This window comes from Blastomyces gilchristii (assembly GCF_000003855.2).
Source record: "Blastomyces gilchristii SLH14081 genomic scaffold supercont1.6, whole genome shotgun sequence".
In the NCBI taxonomy this organism is placed as follows: Eukaryota; Fungi; Ascomycota; class Eurotiomycetes; order Onygenales; family Ajellomycetaceae; genus Blastomyces; species Blastomyces gilchristii.
The window spans coordinates 2,411,435-2,429,002 of record NW_003101677.1 but is presented as its reverse complement, the minus strand read 5'-3'; the positions used below and the strand labels follow the sequence as shown (position 1 = coordinate 2,429,002).

The following is a 17,568-nucleotide window of genomic DNA, read 5'->3' as shown; positions in this document are numbered from 1 at the left end:
GATATTGAAATTGAATTTTTTTTTTTAATTCTTAAAAAGTTCTTGCATTAATATATAAATATTATCAGAAATACTCTCTCTTTATTATCTGAATGAAAACACTTCACAGATAAATGAGAATACTCACAGTTATGAAAATAAGAGCTGTTATAGAAAAAGAAAAAGAAAGATGAAGTTTTATAGATAGATCTGAAATATTTATACTACTCTAGAGAGATTTATTTATACTATGAGTGATTTTATAAAACAGTCAGATTACTCTAGTAAATAAAGAGTGATTATAGCCCCGGTGGCTGAATGGTTAATGCGGCCACCCAGTAGTGCCTTGGCGTGGGAAACCAAGGCGCGTGGGTTCGAAACCCGCAGGGGATACATTAAATCCGGAACTCAAGCACCTCAGGTTCCTAATAAATACAGAGATGTACAAATCGCTTCAATGAATCGCTCTATGTTCCTGGGCTGGGAAGTTATTATTGCATGTATCTAATTGTCACTCCTTTGTATTTTCCTATGTTCTTGTTATCTTGGCGTGGTCTCAACACCTGTATTTCCTCCTGTATAACCAACACTTGACCTGTATTTAACATCACGCAAGGACTCATCATAAGCTCCGCTTGCATATGAGTATAATGAAAGAATAATAATAATAATAATAAAGAGTGATTATACATTACAGATCTGAATCTTTCTATATAACTATAAAGAGTGATTATAGACTGTAGACATCTTGATTCTACAATTCTACAGAGTTAATAAAAGAATGAAAAATTTCTTATAATTCTACAGTATCAAAGAATGATGATTTATAAGAATGAGTGAAAGATTAACTTATGCATACTTCTCTTTAATAAGAATAATCTCATAGAAAGTAATTTATCTGTGAGATGAATCTATGTAATGATTATACAAGAATCTCATGAAAATAATTAAGAGTTAACTAAAACTCTCTAATATGAAAGATGTGAGATGAATCTGTATAGTAATCAGAGAAAGATCTGCAGATTATAAAGAATCTTACAGAATAAGAAACTAAGTAACAGACTCTTTTCTCTTTATAATAACAAGGAATTTTTCCTTAATGAGGTTTTTTTTTATAGATATGAAGAGTTTTTAGTGAGTATCACTGCAGTGCTGAGTCTGATTCTATAAAATCACTCAGTGAAAGACTTCATGAACAAAAGTCTTAGAGAGGAAAGAGTATGTAAGAAATCTCACTTCTCACAGATTCTTTACTTCTATTTCTATCTCTTATATAATCAATAGAGTTAGCAGCTCTTGACTACACATAACTATATAGACTGAACTTCATGAATACTATTCACAACTCAGCTTGAATACTATTATATATTTAATCTCTATATTTAATCTTTCTACTGTGAATAATTCTAGTAATTAACAGTATGTATCACACCAAGCTACAAACACCCGAATAATCGCCCGCGAGCACTTATTCTCACAGTAAAAATAAGAAGAAGTTATCTTATAAGTAAAGAATAAAAAGATTGTTAAGAAGAGAGAACTATAAGAACTTTCTTATCTTAGAAGCTTACAGAGTCTTTATAAGATTAAAATAGATATTCACAGATATAGTAATATTATTTCACTTTAACTTTAATCTCTTACGATTAATTAGATTGAAGATAGATATCTTCTTCTTTATAATTTCAGAAATAGTCTTATAACTATAGTTAAATAAGAACTGAGTTTCAGTGATCTTTTTCTTATAAAAGATATAACTTACAGAGATCAACTATGTAAGTGGCCTACGCCGAATAGATCAGTATAATATTTATAGGTCTTATATAACAAAGAGAAAAATGTTAAAGAAGAAAAAGAAAGAGAAAGTATAAGAATCAGTGATTGAAGTGAATATTTATACACATTCATAGTAGCTGAGAATCAGTGATTGAGAATGGCTGAGAATCAGACTGTATGTATTTATACATGTTTGTAGCAGCTGAGAATCAGTGATTAAGAATAACTGAGAATTGAAGTGTACACATTCAAGAATGAAGTAGTAGAAATCTGTGAAGTGTAATGAAATAGTCTATATAATTGATTGGGTGCAGCCTGCTACATTAGTGCCTCTCTTTCAGAAGCAGTTCTTATCAGTCAAGAATCACTGTTTCAGATAATATGAAACTCAGAGTTCAGATCAGTTAATCATAGCTGACTTATTTCACAAGATATTATCAGCTGCAGCTGTGAGATCTCTCATTAAGAATATCTTCAATCTCTCACTCAAGCTCATTATCTTCTTCTATGATGCCTGGCGGCTGCCAGTTGAAAGTCAGTTGAGAAGAGAACAGGTCAGTGACAGTGTGATAGAGCAAGCTCATGTGAAAGACATTATGAATCTCTGATAATATGTTAAGACAGTAGTTATGACTATCTAAAACTTCTATCACTTTATACTTGATATGATGATAATCTAGTATATGAGATGAATGTGTGATCTGTATAGTCTTAAGATTCAATTACATCAAGTCTTCTATCTTATATTATTCAGTGAGATCTCAGTGAATATTGATTTAATTCTCTTAATCTTGTTTCACAGTTGTCATGAAGGCCTCTGCTCAGTCACAGATATCTCAGAGCTTTGTTACTATAGTATTAATAATCTGAATCAGACTGCAGAGATTCAGTGTCAACTGTATAAACTCTAGAAGATTTAACATCTTTATGTGATAACTGTGTGTAAGAAAGAACAGGCTTACATCTGTTGAAATAACATCTTATTCATTCATAGCAACCTCTGTGTATAGAAGCAGATCATGTCAATCATCTTATAAGTGATTGAAGAACTTATGAAGATTATTCTTTACAGTTTGAATTATCTGTTCTGATGTATTATCAGTCTCAGAGTGATAGACAGTTGACAGATAGAAATATAAACTTGAGAATTTAACAGATTCTTATTCAGAGAGTGCTTATAAATTAACAGCTCTGATTTGATACTATAGATCTCAGCAATTCATGTATCTGATAGAATGAGCTCTTTAGAAAAGCTTCAGTGACTTGTTCAGTATTCATCTTATTACAAGGTTTCAATATTATATCTTTGCTTAATTAATTCATGATAATCAGAATGTTTCTACAATTCTTACTCATAGAGAGATCAATAGTGAAGTCAATTATCATATCTTATCAGATTCTATCAGAAATATTGAGTGATTTCAGCAGATCTCTTCTACAGTTCTTTCATGAGATGGTGAAAGAATAATGATTGCAGTTTCAGATGAAATGTCTGATACTGTTTAATATCTCAGATCAGTAGAATTCTTGAGAGATTATTTGATACAGTTGTTCACAGTCTGAATGACTGATTATATATGAATCATGCATCTCTTGCATTATTCAGATGTGTAAGAGTTCAGAGTGAGAGACTCAGTGTTATTTACAGAATCATAGAGTGATATTATCATTGATTGAATATTCTGAGATATTAATTCTTATATGTAGTTCTGGGGAAAATCAGAGTGTTTCTTGATATACTGCTTCAGTGAGAGTCTGAAGAAGTTCATCAGTCTGAGCTGCTATATGCCACAGTTCATTCAGTGTAGAAGAAGTTAAAATATTGATATCAGTGTCAGTTCAGAGAGAGAGTGTTCTAATTGAAGCAATATATATAGTGTCATGAGTTGTTCTCTCTTGATTAATTAATATCTTGGAATCTAAGAGCTGATAATCTCTGTTCATTTAACAGGTGTCTATTACATTGAAAGACATATCTTACTTTTATTGTGAGAGAGTATCTATTATTGAGTTCTGACTACCAGGGCAGTAGTGTATTATAAAATGAAAGTGACTTAAGAACTCAGATCATTGCATCTGTTATTCAGTGAGTTTATAAGTAATTATAAAGTACTTAAGATTCTTATAATCTGTGATTATCTCAAATTTGAAGATGCTTCAAAGTTCAGAGTCTCATTCTTCTAGATAGTGTATAATTGTAAGAAGTTTCTTATCATAGATCTCATAATTGCATTTAATGAGACTCAGTTTCTTAGACATGAAGATGTATAATTGTAAGACATCTTCATCATCATAGTATAATATAGCTTCTTCTATAATGTAGTCAGAGAAATCAGCTTTAACAACTGTTTTATAATCAGAATCAAATATTATAAGCAGAGAGATGTTGATAAATATCTTCTTCATCTATATAAATGCAGCTTCAGTATTCACTGATCACTGAAATACTGAGTTCTTCTTAATGAGCTCTGTAAGTGATCTTGTGATATCTGAGAAGTTTTATATAAATTGTCAGTAGAAGTTAGTAAATTCAATGAAGCTTTGTATATCTTTCACAGTATATGAAGCTTCTCATTCAAGAATAGCAGAGACTTTCTCAGAATTCATTTGAATTCTCTAATCAGCTTCTATAATAAAACTCAGATATTTAATACTCTTGACTTTAAAATCATACTGATTAATATCTATTAATAGTTCTGCTTCTTGTAATTATTGTAATACTCTTCATACATGTTCTTGATGTTCTTTTCTGAACCTGTCAGTGAAGATGAGAATGTTATCAAGATATACAGATGTGAATTCATCAAGAAAATTCTGAAGTGCTCAGTTAATATACTTTTGAAATGTACTAGAGGTGTTAGTCAGTTCAAAGAAGGTAATCACTCATTCAAAGAGATTATAACATGTCTGAAATGCTGTAAGTCATTCATCTTCTTCAGTGATACAGATCTTATAAAACACAGTAATAATATCTAGTTTTGTAAATCATTGAGCTTATTATTATTATTATTATTATTATTATTCTTCAATTATAGATGTATGCAGTCAGAGACTATGACATCTATCTAAGAATCTTTCGTTCTCAGGGTTTTTCCTATATCTATAGAGTCAACTATTATACACTTATCAATTTCAGATATGCAAAATCAGAAAATTCCAGCTCAGAATACAAAAACTGTTTACAAATTACAGTATTTCAACACCTATTAATACTTTGAAATCATTTGAAAATATCATGACAAAGAAAAAGAGAACATAGTTCTAAAGATAGACATATTAAATAGATAGATAGAAAAGAACAGAAAGAAATAAGTACAGTAAAGAAAGCTACAGAACAAGATCTCTGCAGTTTACATCTTAAGCTATATACATATTTTAACACTCTATATAACTGACTACTGTCTCTGTTCTCTCAGGCCTGCTTCAGGGATTATCATTTTCTCTAAAGAGCTGCTGCTCAGCTAGCTTCTGTAACTAGCTTACTTATAAGTGAGATTCTCACTAAGAATAACATCAGAGCTACTCAATTCTAGTTAAGTCTCTAATCTTCTAACTGTCAATCTCAGTATTTCAGTCTATCAATTAACTGTCACAGTCTTGCTTACACTAATCATCTATTAAGAGTATCTAGGTCTTATCTCATCTAGGTTCTTGCTAGGCCCAGAGTGTTCTAATTGAATAGTTTTTAAATCTCATTTCTCAGAAGTGAGTGTCTAGAGTGAGAAGGATAAGACCTGATTAGTTAAGCTTGATAATGATTTACTATTCTGTAAGCATTCTAGATCTCAATCACTCTAGTACTGATCTAACTTGAAGTGCTCAGAGAGCTGTTAATTCTAAGATCAGTGAGAATTAGTGTCTGAGAACCCTCAGAATGAACATCTTAAGCTTGATGATAATTCACTATAGTGCATTCAGAGGCCTCTGATACTGTTTTATGACTTAACAGTGAAAGCTGTGATTAAGATGACTCTTGCAGGGTTCGAACCTGCTCTCTCTTGACATTCATTCCCTGAGGGGAAGGCCGCTAATTGAGGCTTCATAATAGCGTAGTTAATCACTACGCCACCAGGTTAAAAATCATTGAGCTTATTCAATGCAAGCTAGGGTTTCATTGATCAGAAGTAAAGAATAGTGATTTTTCTTAATTAATCTATTTCATTTTTGATAATCTATGCAGAATTGAAGTTCTTCATCTGATTTTTTTGTAAAGAGAATAGAAGCTGCAGCAGAGAAATTACTAATATATATAAATCTCTTATTCAACAGATTGTTAAGTGTCTTTTAAAGAAGAAGAAGTTCATCTCAGAACATGTTATAAAGAGAGTCTCATAATAGTTTAGAGTTCTTACTATTCTTCTTTTTTAACTTGATACTGTGATTCACTTCTGAACCTTGTAAGAGAGGTAGATTTATAACATTATTATCTTATTGAAAGACATTTAGATATTTATAATATTATTAAGAGAGTTTCATATGAGAATCTGTTGTTATAGTATAAGATAACTTTTCTAGAGTCTTTTTAATATCAGTCAGACTGGTTAAATAGATTGATACATAGTTCTGCTATCAGTGATTCTTTTAATGACTTCTTTTTCTGAGCAATTCATAGGTGTTGACAGAGATCTGTGTCAGGTTTATAATCTTGTAAATGTCATCTTTGTGAACTCTATCATTGTTAGAGAATATTAAACTTCTGTTTTAAGTATTCAATAAGATGTCTTGTTCAGATAGTCAGACAAGTTCTAACATAAGATTATAATTGAGATTATCAACTTTATATGTGTAGATATCTTCATACTGATGTTCTCTAACATCTATATTTAGTTTCATCATGTAACAGATGCAAACATCTTTTGAATTATTAAATTCTGTAAGAAGTTGAGGTTTTAATAAGAGAATATGCTGAAGATTATAATGTCTTACAACTGAAGATTTAATCATTGCATAGTAACATAGACTGCTCTCTATCATGACTTTCATATTATTCATGTTATTAATCACAGTAGATACAAGAATTGCATTTATTATTATTTTCTTTTCAAATTGTTATTATCTGATCTCTTTAAGCTTCTGTTTATGAATTTGAACAGAAGCTAATCTTTTCCCTGTTTCATTGAAGTGTTCTTATAGTTATCTTCTGAATCTTTCTTCACTGCAATGTAATTGACACAGATAGATACTGATTCATTCTTTAAGTAAGAAGACACTGATCTTTCTCTTGAGTGAGAAAGTGCTGATCTTTCTCTTGAATGAGAAGGTACATAGGTCAATCAGCAGTTGAAAGTGATATGTTCTGATCAGTTACAGTTGATGTATACTTCATATTAATGTTGATTGATGACTTCTTTGAGAGTGATCTCAGAGACTTGAAAGCCTGTTCAAACAGCAGAGACTCTTGCTTGTGTGTAGACATTTAAGTCTACTCAGTCTATAGCATCTGTATCATTGTTATTATTCTTTGACACAGGTGTAGATGTATGAGTGATTGAGATGTAATATCTTCTACCACTGTTCTATATACTCTTGAGCTTGGTAAGACAGTCATTCAATGTCTGAAGCTGTGTGCAGAAGTCTTTAAAAGTTGAGTCTTTATTTATACTTACAAGAGTCTGTAAGAGTTCAAAAGTCAATATCTTCTTAAGCATGCTGATCTTTATTCAATTATCTCAAGATTGATCATCTGCTTCTAAGATCTTAGTGTTAAAGTTAGGAATGAATATTGTGAGAGAAGTATTTCTCTGTCAGATACTCTGTAATCAATCTAATACTTTCTGTTATACAGCAGTGCCTTGAAACAGAACATCAAGATATTTGATGATATTATCAGATGTTCACAACACAGATTTATATGCTTTTATTTATAAATGAAACTTCTATTTTACACAATTCTTCAATTGTTCATTGACATATTAATCTTGATTAATTAATGAACTGATGACATCTTCATCTACACTCAGTGTCATGAGTATTTTCATTCTTCATGATGAGTAGAGAGTGAGATTAGAAGTATTGAAATATATGAGAGTATTTAAATGTTCTTTCAGTGCTTTTATATTTAGTTCTGTAGATACTGAAGTTACATGAGTTCTCTGTTAAATTAATTATTGAATTTTCTTATATTGAACTTGTTAAGTTGTATGCATGTCTGCTATCTGTTACTGTTGTAATTTTAACATTACTCAGAGTCACTGTGATATTACTTCTATACTTATATTTAAGAGTTCTTCTATATTATTATTAGACATAGTTATATTATTTATCAGATATGTAATATCTGTAGAATCTGAAGAAGTGTAATTGTATAAATATTTCATATATCTGAGTGTCAGACCTCTCAGATCTTTCACTGATATTCTCTTGTAAGATCTTATTACAGAGTCAGAGTAACTGATGAGTAAGCTTCTATCTGAGAACTCAGTGTCTGCTTAACTGTGTTGCTCTTTCTTATGCATTGTTATGTGTTTAAATATCTCTCAATGAATAATTGTTTCTAATGAGAAGATAATACATGAATTGAATAATTATTTCTAATAAGAAGACAATGAATGTTTTTCTAGTGTAAGAGGCCTACACTGAATAGATCAGTATAATATTTATAGATTCTATATAATAAAGAGAAAAATGTTAAAGAAGAAAAAGAAAGAGAAAGTATAAGAATCAGCAATTGAAGTGAATATTTATATGCATTTATAGCGGCCGAGGATCAGCGATCAAGAATGGCCGAGAATCAGAGTGTACGCGTTTATACGCGTTCATAGCGGCTGAGGATCAGTGATTGAGAATGGCCAAGAATCGGAGCGTACGCGTTCGAGAATGAAGCGGTAGAAATCTGTGAAGTGTAATGGAATAGTCTATATAATTGATCAGGCGCAGCCCGTCACAAACTATAATATTCATAATTAGAAGCTTCTTACAATAGTGAAATTCTTTTATCACTAGTATTACTACCTTGAGAGTCTTATAACAGTGATTACTGTTAGAACTGATTATAATAGTGTATAATAATTTACTTTAATCAAGAAACTCTCACAGTGATAAATTTATTAAGCTCAGAGACTGAGTGAATTCTGATTTAAGATAGAGTATATTAAGAGAACTAAGAACTCAGCAGACAGACTCTGTTATAAATCTGACTATATTAAGAAGATTAGAGTAACAGACATAAAGAAGCTAGAAAAGATAGAAAAGCTTTACAGAATACTCAGACTGAGTATTATAAAGAGATTAACTAAAGAGTCTCTCAATCTCTTATAAGAGAAGAAAGAAAAGAGAGAGAACAAGTCTGAATAACTACTCTCTATAATACTGAGAGTTAACACTTTGAGAATCTCTGTGAGAATTCTTGAAGAGAGTATCTATAATCTGAAGAGTTTACAGACTTTGAGAAGTATTATAAAAGATCTGATATAAGAGAAAACAGAGTATAAGTCTTTATGAAATCTTCTATTCAGATTATCTGAACTATAACTGAAGAATCAATATACTCAGTATATTTAGAAACTGCTTATAGCAGAGATTAACTCTATAGAAATAAAGAAGTAAAGAGATTTAAATAATCTCTTATAAAGAGAGAGCTGAATTTATATATCTATAAATAAGTTTCTATATATAGAACTTATTAAAAGATATTATAACTCTTCTCTAATAGATTATTTTACAGATACTAAAACTTATAAGTTACTTATAAGAAAATACTTCTAACTAAAGATGTAAGAGCTTATGAAAAAGATAGTAATTTCTTATACTATTTATCAGAATTTATAAGTAGTGCAGTTCAGATTATATAAAGAACTTATTTCTCTACTTATTCTATATAAATCTTGAGAATAGTTAGAAATAAACACTCTTATAAGTCTCTTTAAAAGTAAGAATATATATAATACCAGCTTTAACAGTGTGCTAGTGATAGTAGATTACTTTATTCAGATAATACACTTTATACTCATCTATAAGAACTTAAAGTTAAAGAATTTAACTAATATCTTTATCTATAATATAATCTGATTGCATGAATTATCTGTGAATATTATCTCAGATAAAGAATTAATCTTTATAAGACAGTTCTAATCTAATCTGATAACTATTGAAAATCTGATAAGATCTAAGCACAGCTTTTTATCAGTAGACAGATGATCAGATAGAATATCTTATAAGTATATTAAAACAGTATCTATAGTGCTTTGTTAATTACAATCAAAATAACTGAGTGTATTAATTATTACTTATAGAGTTTGTATATAATAACTTAAAATATATCAGTATAGATAAAACTTACTAAGGCTTATCTGTGAATGATCTTGATAGATCTGTGAGAGTATATTATAAAGTGTAATAATGCTTATAAACAGACTAAGAGAATTCAGAATATTTAGAAGAAAGCTTATAAATTCTTGAGAAAGGCTTAAGAGTATCAGAAGAGATACTATAACTTCAAGTATGTTATAAAAAGTTTCAAGAAAGATAATAGAGTCTAACTAAGTCTAGAAAACATTATTATATAGAGATCTAGTAAAAAGCTGAATTTCTTACAGACAGCGTCTTATAAGATTATCAAGAAAGTTAGTGTATAGTTCTATAGATTGAAACTGTTATCTGAGTTATAAATATATAATATTTTTCATATCTCTCTACTTTATAAATATAAGAAATTCTCAGAAGAGAACTTTGTGACTTATTACTTTATTTATAAAGTACTAGAGAGTGAAAGAGAATATCAGATTAAAGAAAATATTGACTCAGAGAAGTGAGATTATAAGCTCTGATTCAAGATTCAGTGATAAGAGTATTCTGATAAGATAAATGATTTCACTTAAGAATTATTCAGATAGATAAGACATCTGTAGAAGCTGAGACATGACTTTTATACTGTGAATTCTGATAAGTCAGAATAATATGATCTTTACTAAGAACCTGATTATAATAAAAATATTAACACTGTTATTTACAAACTCTAGTCTATAAAGATAATAAGTTTCTTCTGAGATGAACTGTTCACAGTGTATATAAGAAAAGAAGAAATTATATTATCATTAAAGTTAAAAATAAAGAAAAATAAAAACAGAATTATAAAAATAATTTGAAGATTAACAAAGAAAAAACAAAGAAAATTTCTATTCATATTCTTAACACTTATAACATCTAATCACAATTACAGGTCAGAGATCAACTGCTTCACCGCGAACTCGCTCGATTTTTCGAATAAGAACCCGCCGACAGATCCATCGAAAAGCCCTCGATCATACAAGCATTTTGACCCCATCGCCGACTGCATATCCCGTGTGGTGGTGAAGTTATCCAGCCGAATGTGAACCAGATGTTGTTTGAAACTCCTATGTGGGATTATCCCGCATTCACCCCTACCACAGCACAACCCCGGGCCAAATTGCCATACAAATTGTAAGGTGAAGAGACCTAGCCATATGCATCAATCTTCTTGATTTTGGAAGATCTCTGATCCATAATTGTGGAGATATCTGAGAAGCAATCTCCACGAATACCCTGTCTATCTTTGATGTTTCAAAACATCAACGCCAAGTCCCACTCTCATAACTACTGCCCTTCCCAATCTGGCTCATCTCTGGCAGAAAAATACAAAAAGATATCTGGACAATAATATTAAGCACATAATCAACAGACATATCTGAAGTGTAATGTCTGTGAAAACCCTGTCTGTCTTTGATGTATCAAGACATTAACACCAAGTTTCACCCTTGTACCACGTCTCTCAATCTGGCTCATTTCAGGCAGAGAAATACAAAAAGTTACCTCAGTAATAGTATTCAATACATAATGAGCAGATAATGAGTCAACAGTATATTAACAACTATAAAATCAGTATATCTTAAGATCTGACTGAGTGTTTGATCTCTGCACAGTGAGATATATTAAATTCAGTTTTAATATCTCAATATTCAATAGATTCTGTAAGAGATCGAGAACAGCAATACTAGATTTCTATTGAATTTGAGAATTAACTCTATATTGATATAATCATTGACAAAGTCTTCTATTTTAAGATATAAATAATCAGTTTCTCTACATTCTGATGATAATATTTACATTATTATATAGAAACAGACTTATATTCTTTATAATATCAAGACTGTGAAGAGAGAAAGTCTTGATAGAGAGTATACAGTAATACATATCTTAGCAGTTTCTATCTCATTCTTCTACAGTAGTTAATGCAAAAAAAAAAAGATTTTAGAAATAGTTTTTTACTTCTCTTGAAAAAGTAAGATGTTTTTCTCTGAGTTTTATATAATATTCTTATAAAGAATTAAAAACAGAGTTGTCTTCTGTTATAATTGCATATTCTTTTAAGTAAGAATTACTTTTTCAGTGACTGAAGAGCTTTTATTAATACTTAATTCTTTTTTACACTCTTTATTAACTGATTTGAGTTACACACTTGTTGTGTGAGAAGAATTAAATGATTTAGAATAAAATTGAATAGTTTTAATCAATTTCTCTGTAAAAAATTGATTTATTTTTTATCAGTTTTTCTCTTAAAAAGAATCATATTATCTGATTTATTATTAATTGATATTATACTTTTTCTCACTGTATCTCAAGAAAGAGATTGTAAAGATTTTATTAATTTATCTTAAAAATCAATTTTAGTTTATTAGATTCTCTTCAAAAATCTAACCTAGTTACTGAATTAGTGTGAAAGAAATCAGATATTTTATATATAAAAGTTTTTTATTCTTCTTTTGAAATAGTCTGATCAACTTTTCAATTAAAAATAGACTTAGACATCTCTTAATTGAAACAGTCAGATCAACTTTTCATTAAGTGAGAATAATGAGTGCAAAAATACACTCAGTTGATGTGAAAAAAAATACTTTCTTAAATGCTGTTTCTGAGATTGAAATTCTGAAGAGAAGAAAGAAAGAAGAAATAGAGAAATAATAAGTGCTTGAAATACAGAAATGTGAAAAAGTAAGCAAGATTCTTGAAAAGCAGTGCCTGAGTGAGATGAATAAAAAAGTTCTGTTAATTCTTCATACTCAGGCTAGATAACTACAGAAGATGATCAAGTTCAAACTTGAAATTTCAAACACAGTTCAAAAAACATTGAAAGTTTCTAGTACAATCACTGACTCTTTGTTTTACTCTTCTTCTTTTTCTACTTCTTCTTCTTCTTCTTTAAATCAGAAGAAAATATATGCATAAGCAGCTGAATCTGCTATCTCTAAACCTGCTGTGTTAAAATCTGCTCAAAATCCTGAGACAACTGAGAAGAATACTGCTCATGCTTCTATTTATAGAAAAGTGAAGAAAAAAATACAAAAAGAGAAAAACTTTCAAATCTTCAGAAATAGAAGACTTATTCTCAAAGTCTTAAAACAGAACATCTTGCAGAGAAACAAGCTAATCTCAAATCTCATTTTCAGAATTAGAAATGAAATTAATCAGCAGTTCTTTTCTCAGTTAATAACTGATATTGAAGTTCAAAAATCAGTTATAGCTTCAATTGAGTCATTGTTCTTTAAAAACTTCATTATTCTGACTACAATGTCTAAATTCAGTGAAGAATTTTTTATTTAGAATGAGAATCTCTGAAAATCAGTAGTAGAATCTTTATTAAGCACAATAATTCTATCTGAGAAAGATGAAAAGTGAGATAAATTCATTCTTTATAATATTTCAGTTTAAATTTGTGACTATGAAGAAGAAATACTACTTCTTAAAAATGAATTAAAAGAATACAACTCTATTCAACTGAGAAAAGAGTCTATATAACTAAATTCAATTGAGTTCAGATAAAGCAGAAGAAATGTCTCTGTTCTAGTATATATAAAGATACTTAAACAATCAAAGATCTCTGAAGTAAGAGTAGTAGATTTGAAAATAAGAGTTCATAAATACAAAGACTCAAGAATGAATCTCAAAGCTCAAACACAGTGTTCAAACTGTCAAAGATATAGACACTTTATAATCTCTTGTTTTAGAGACTCAAAATGTTCATTCTATACTAGAGATCATAAAACTAGTGAGTATAAATGTGAAATATGCTTAAAAACAGATGAAATATATTAGCACACTCTTCTTAAATGCTTTAATTGTAAAGAAAAACATAGATCTAGCTTGAAAGAATGTATATTTACTTCAAGAACTTAAAAGAACTGAAGAAAAGATGAAGCTTAAAGTCAATCTAAAACTGAAGAGAATAGTTAAGTCAGTAAATCTTCAACTGTAAGTTTAATAAGAAGAAACTCTTAATCATTTAAATCTTCAAACTTCAATTCTTTAGCTAAATATAAACAGAATTTAAATTCTTAAACTTCTGTTAAGATTAGAGAATTGAGAAATAACTCTGATGATAAACTAGATATAATGTAAGCAGTTAAGATTTCTACTTCTCAAAATAGTTATAATCTACTATCTGATAATAGTGATTAAATTCTACTCTATCTCTACTCTCTTTTAGTATGACTATATAATAAAAACAACAAAAAAAGTTTAAAAACTCTTTAAAAATCACATTTATTCAAAACAATGTGAATAGAAACTTAAATTACATTTATTCTTGTCTTTAAATTGTATTTGAATAAAAGATTGATTGTATACTTCTTCAGAAACTGAATTTTGATGCTGAGTAAAAATATATCATATCTCATTCAAGCTAATACTGCTTTCTATCTCAAAAGTCTGAGATAAAGTTAAGAGTAGTGATGTATGAAAGAAAGAGATCAAGGTATTAATTTAATCTAAGATTTAATATTATATCTGACTGTGATATTCTGGTGAATGATATTATAGATAAAGAGAATAAGTTTAATACTATACAGCTTATAAATATCTATAATAAAAAGTCATTGAAGAGAAATAACAATATCTGAACAATTAATAGAGAATTTCTGAACATAACTCTGTTAAGAAACTCTATAATTATACAAGATTTCAATACACATCATCTCTGATGAAATTCAGAATGCAAAAGAGCAGTAAGAGTAGATAATCTGATTAAATAAATCTTTAAACATTCAATAGATTTAGTTAATAAGTCTGATTAACAAACATTCTTTAGAAAAGATATGAAACAGAAATCTATTATAGATCTAATCATCATATCATAAAATCTAATTAAAAAAAAACTGGTAAACTGATTTATTGATTCAAATAAGATATCAGAATCACATTATAAGAGTATTCAATTTAACATTGAACTGAGTGAAAAATAAATGAGTGAAAATACTCTTCTCTCTAAGCAGTATATCTTTGAAAAAGCTGATTGAAAAGCAGTTAAAGAAAGTATAAAACTGTTAAAATCTGCAAAGTAGAGTGAGCTATATTAAAATCCCAGTCAAGATATCTCAAATGAAATGCTTAAGTATAGAGTGAAGCTTATTACATCTATTATTCTAATAAGTGTTAAAGATAATATTTCAAAGAAAAAGTCTTCTGAGTATTTCAAACCTTGATGAAATGAGAATATCACATCTAAAAGAAAATAATTAGCTACTGCTAGAAGAGATTGAAAGAATGATATAATATCTAATAATGAGTTCAAAGCTGTCAGAAATGAATATTTTTCAGATATTAAAACAGTTAAAACAGACTGCTGAAACAAATTTCTTGAAGAAGTATAAGAAAACAAAGTGTTTAAAGCTTTCAACTATACTAAAATAACAAGTGTAGCAAAACTTTCTGTTTTAGAATATAAGTTTCAAAATGAATCATATACAGCAAATTCTTTTGAGAAAAAATATCAAGCTTTTATAAGAATTCTCTTTCAAGACTTATCAGATTCAGATTCAGAGAAAGAGAATATATCACTTTATAACTATATTAATAGAAATGTCTGAGAATGGTCTGAGCTTATATAAGATAAACTAGAGTCAGCTATCTTCTCAAGTTCAGTTAAAACTGCTGTAGAATCTGTTTCAATCAATCACTTGATCATTTAAAATATATATTTCTACTTAAAGAGTGAATATGTTGAGCTCTGTTTCAATCTCTTGAAAAATGAGTATTATTCTGAATGCTGAAGAGAAGTCACTGAAGTGATTATTATAAAATCTAATAGAAAAAGTTCAATTTCTAAGTTATATAAAGTAATATCTTTATTAAACTGTCTAGAAAAGATTTTAGAAAAGATAATAGCTACTCAACTATCTTTTATAAGCTCTATTAATGATTCTCATCTATTCAGTGAATAAATGAAAGATAGAAAACAATGCTCTACAATTGACACTATTCTCTCAGTTGTTTATAACATTCAAATAGCAAAGTATGAAGATCTGGTCTTAACTGCAGTTTTTATTCATATAAAAGAATCATTTAATCTTGTTTCAAAGTCAAAGTTAATTCAGATGTTGAAGATATTAAAACTGTCACTTTCTCTATTAAAATGAGTTATCTGTTTTATATCTAAAAGAATTATATAACTATTCTTTGATGAAATGAAATAAGACAAGACTGAGATAAAAATAGAAGTACTGCAAGAATTCTTAATTTTACTCATTTTATTTTCAATATACACTGTATATCTATTCAAGAATAGAGATATGAAAATAGTGAGATCTTCAAGTTATATGAATAATATTGATCTAGTCTACAGTTCAAAAATAATCAAAGAGAATTAGAAGTGATTGAAAAAGCAGTAAGAAAAATTTTTATTAGAGTAGATATCAATTAAATGCAATTTAATATGAATAAAACTGAGTTAATTCATTTCTTTTCTAGATTCAATGAGAAAGAACTATATCTAACTCTTTTAAATAGAGAGATTAAACCCAGTTTAAATGTCAAATAATTAGAAGTATGATTAAACTTCAAGTTGAATTTTAAATATGATATTCAACAAAGAACTATCAAGGCTGAAAGACTATTAAATATCATAATCAGACTATTAAATACAGAGAGAGATCTATTCTTCCAGGCTATGAGACAGTTATATATAGCCTGTATTATCTCAGTAGCTGATTATAAAGTTCAAGTTTAATGAAATAATCAAGAAAACTTCGCTGAACTGTTTCAAAGTCTGTAAAACAAAGCTTTAAGAAGAATTCTGAGAGCATTTAAATCATCTTTTATTAAAGTAATAAAAATAAAAGCTTTAATTCTCTCTTCTGCTATTAGATTTGAAAAGGCCTGTATAAACTATGCTCTGAGAGTTATAAAGATGAGCTCAAATTATATAATCAGAGAAAGAGTCTCTTCTTCATTTTCATCAATTAACTCTGAAAATGAACTGGATTTAAATAGATTTCTTGATTGAAATGAAAATAATTGTTTAAAGAAAATGCTCTCTCAACTATACAGACTATACTCACTGATTAAAAATCAATTTTCTTTATTAAATGTTGAAAAAGTTGATCCTGAGAAGATATCTCTCTGAAGAGAGAAGCTTGAATCTCTCATAGACTTGTAAATAAGTGAATTATCTAAAGAGAGAGAATATGAACAGCATTTGAAGAGCATTTCTACAATTAATATAAAAGACTTTATTCTGATTTATTCAGATGACTTAAAAAATGAGAATTTGAATAGATTAGACAGAGATATTGCCTATACTGAAGATAATATCAATTTTATCTCAGATTTCTGAAATTTAGCCTGTGAATCTGAAGTCTTTGATACTGAACTATTTATAATAGTGAAAGCTTTCAAACTCATTGAAATAAAATCTTATAAGAGAGAAAATAGTTTCAAAGAGAGATGAATATTCTCTAATAGTGAAGCTGTTTTAAAAAGACAGAGAAATAGTCAGATTTATAATAGTCAAATGAATCTTGAACTGATTTTAAACTCTGTTTTGAAAATTCAAAAGAGAAGAATATTAAAACTGATAATTTATTC

The 17,568-nt window shown here is 28.7% G+C and overlaps 1 pseudogene across 1 annotated transcript; it reads left to right on the top strand.

Moving 5' to 3' along the window:
- The first annotated feature begins 283 nt into the window (after positions 1 to 283).
- BDBG_16938 lies at positions 284 to 372 on the top strand (annotated as a pseudogene). The gene has a single exon. The product of its transcript is annotated as a tRNA-OTHER (tRNA).
- The last annotated feature ends 17,196 nt before the right edge of the window (positions 373 to 17,568 follow it).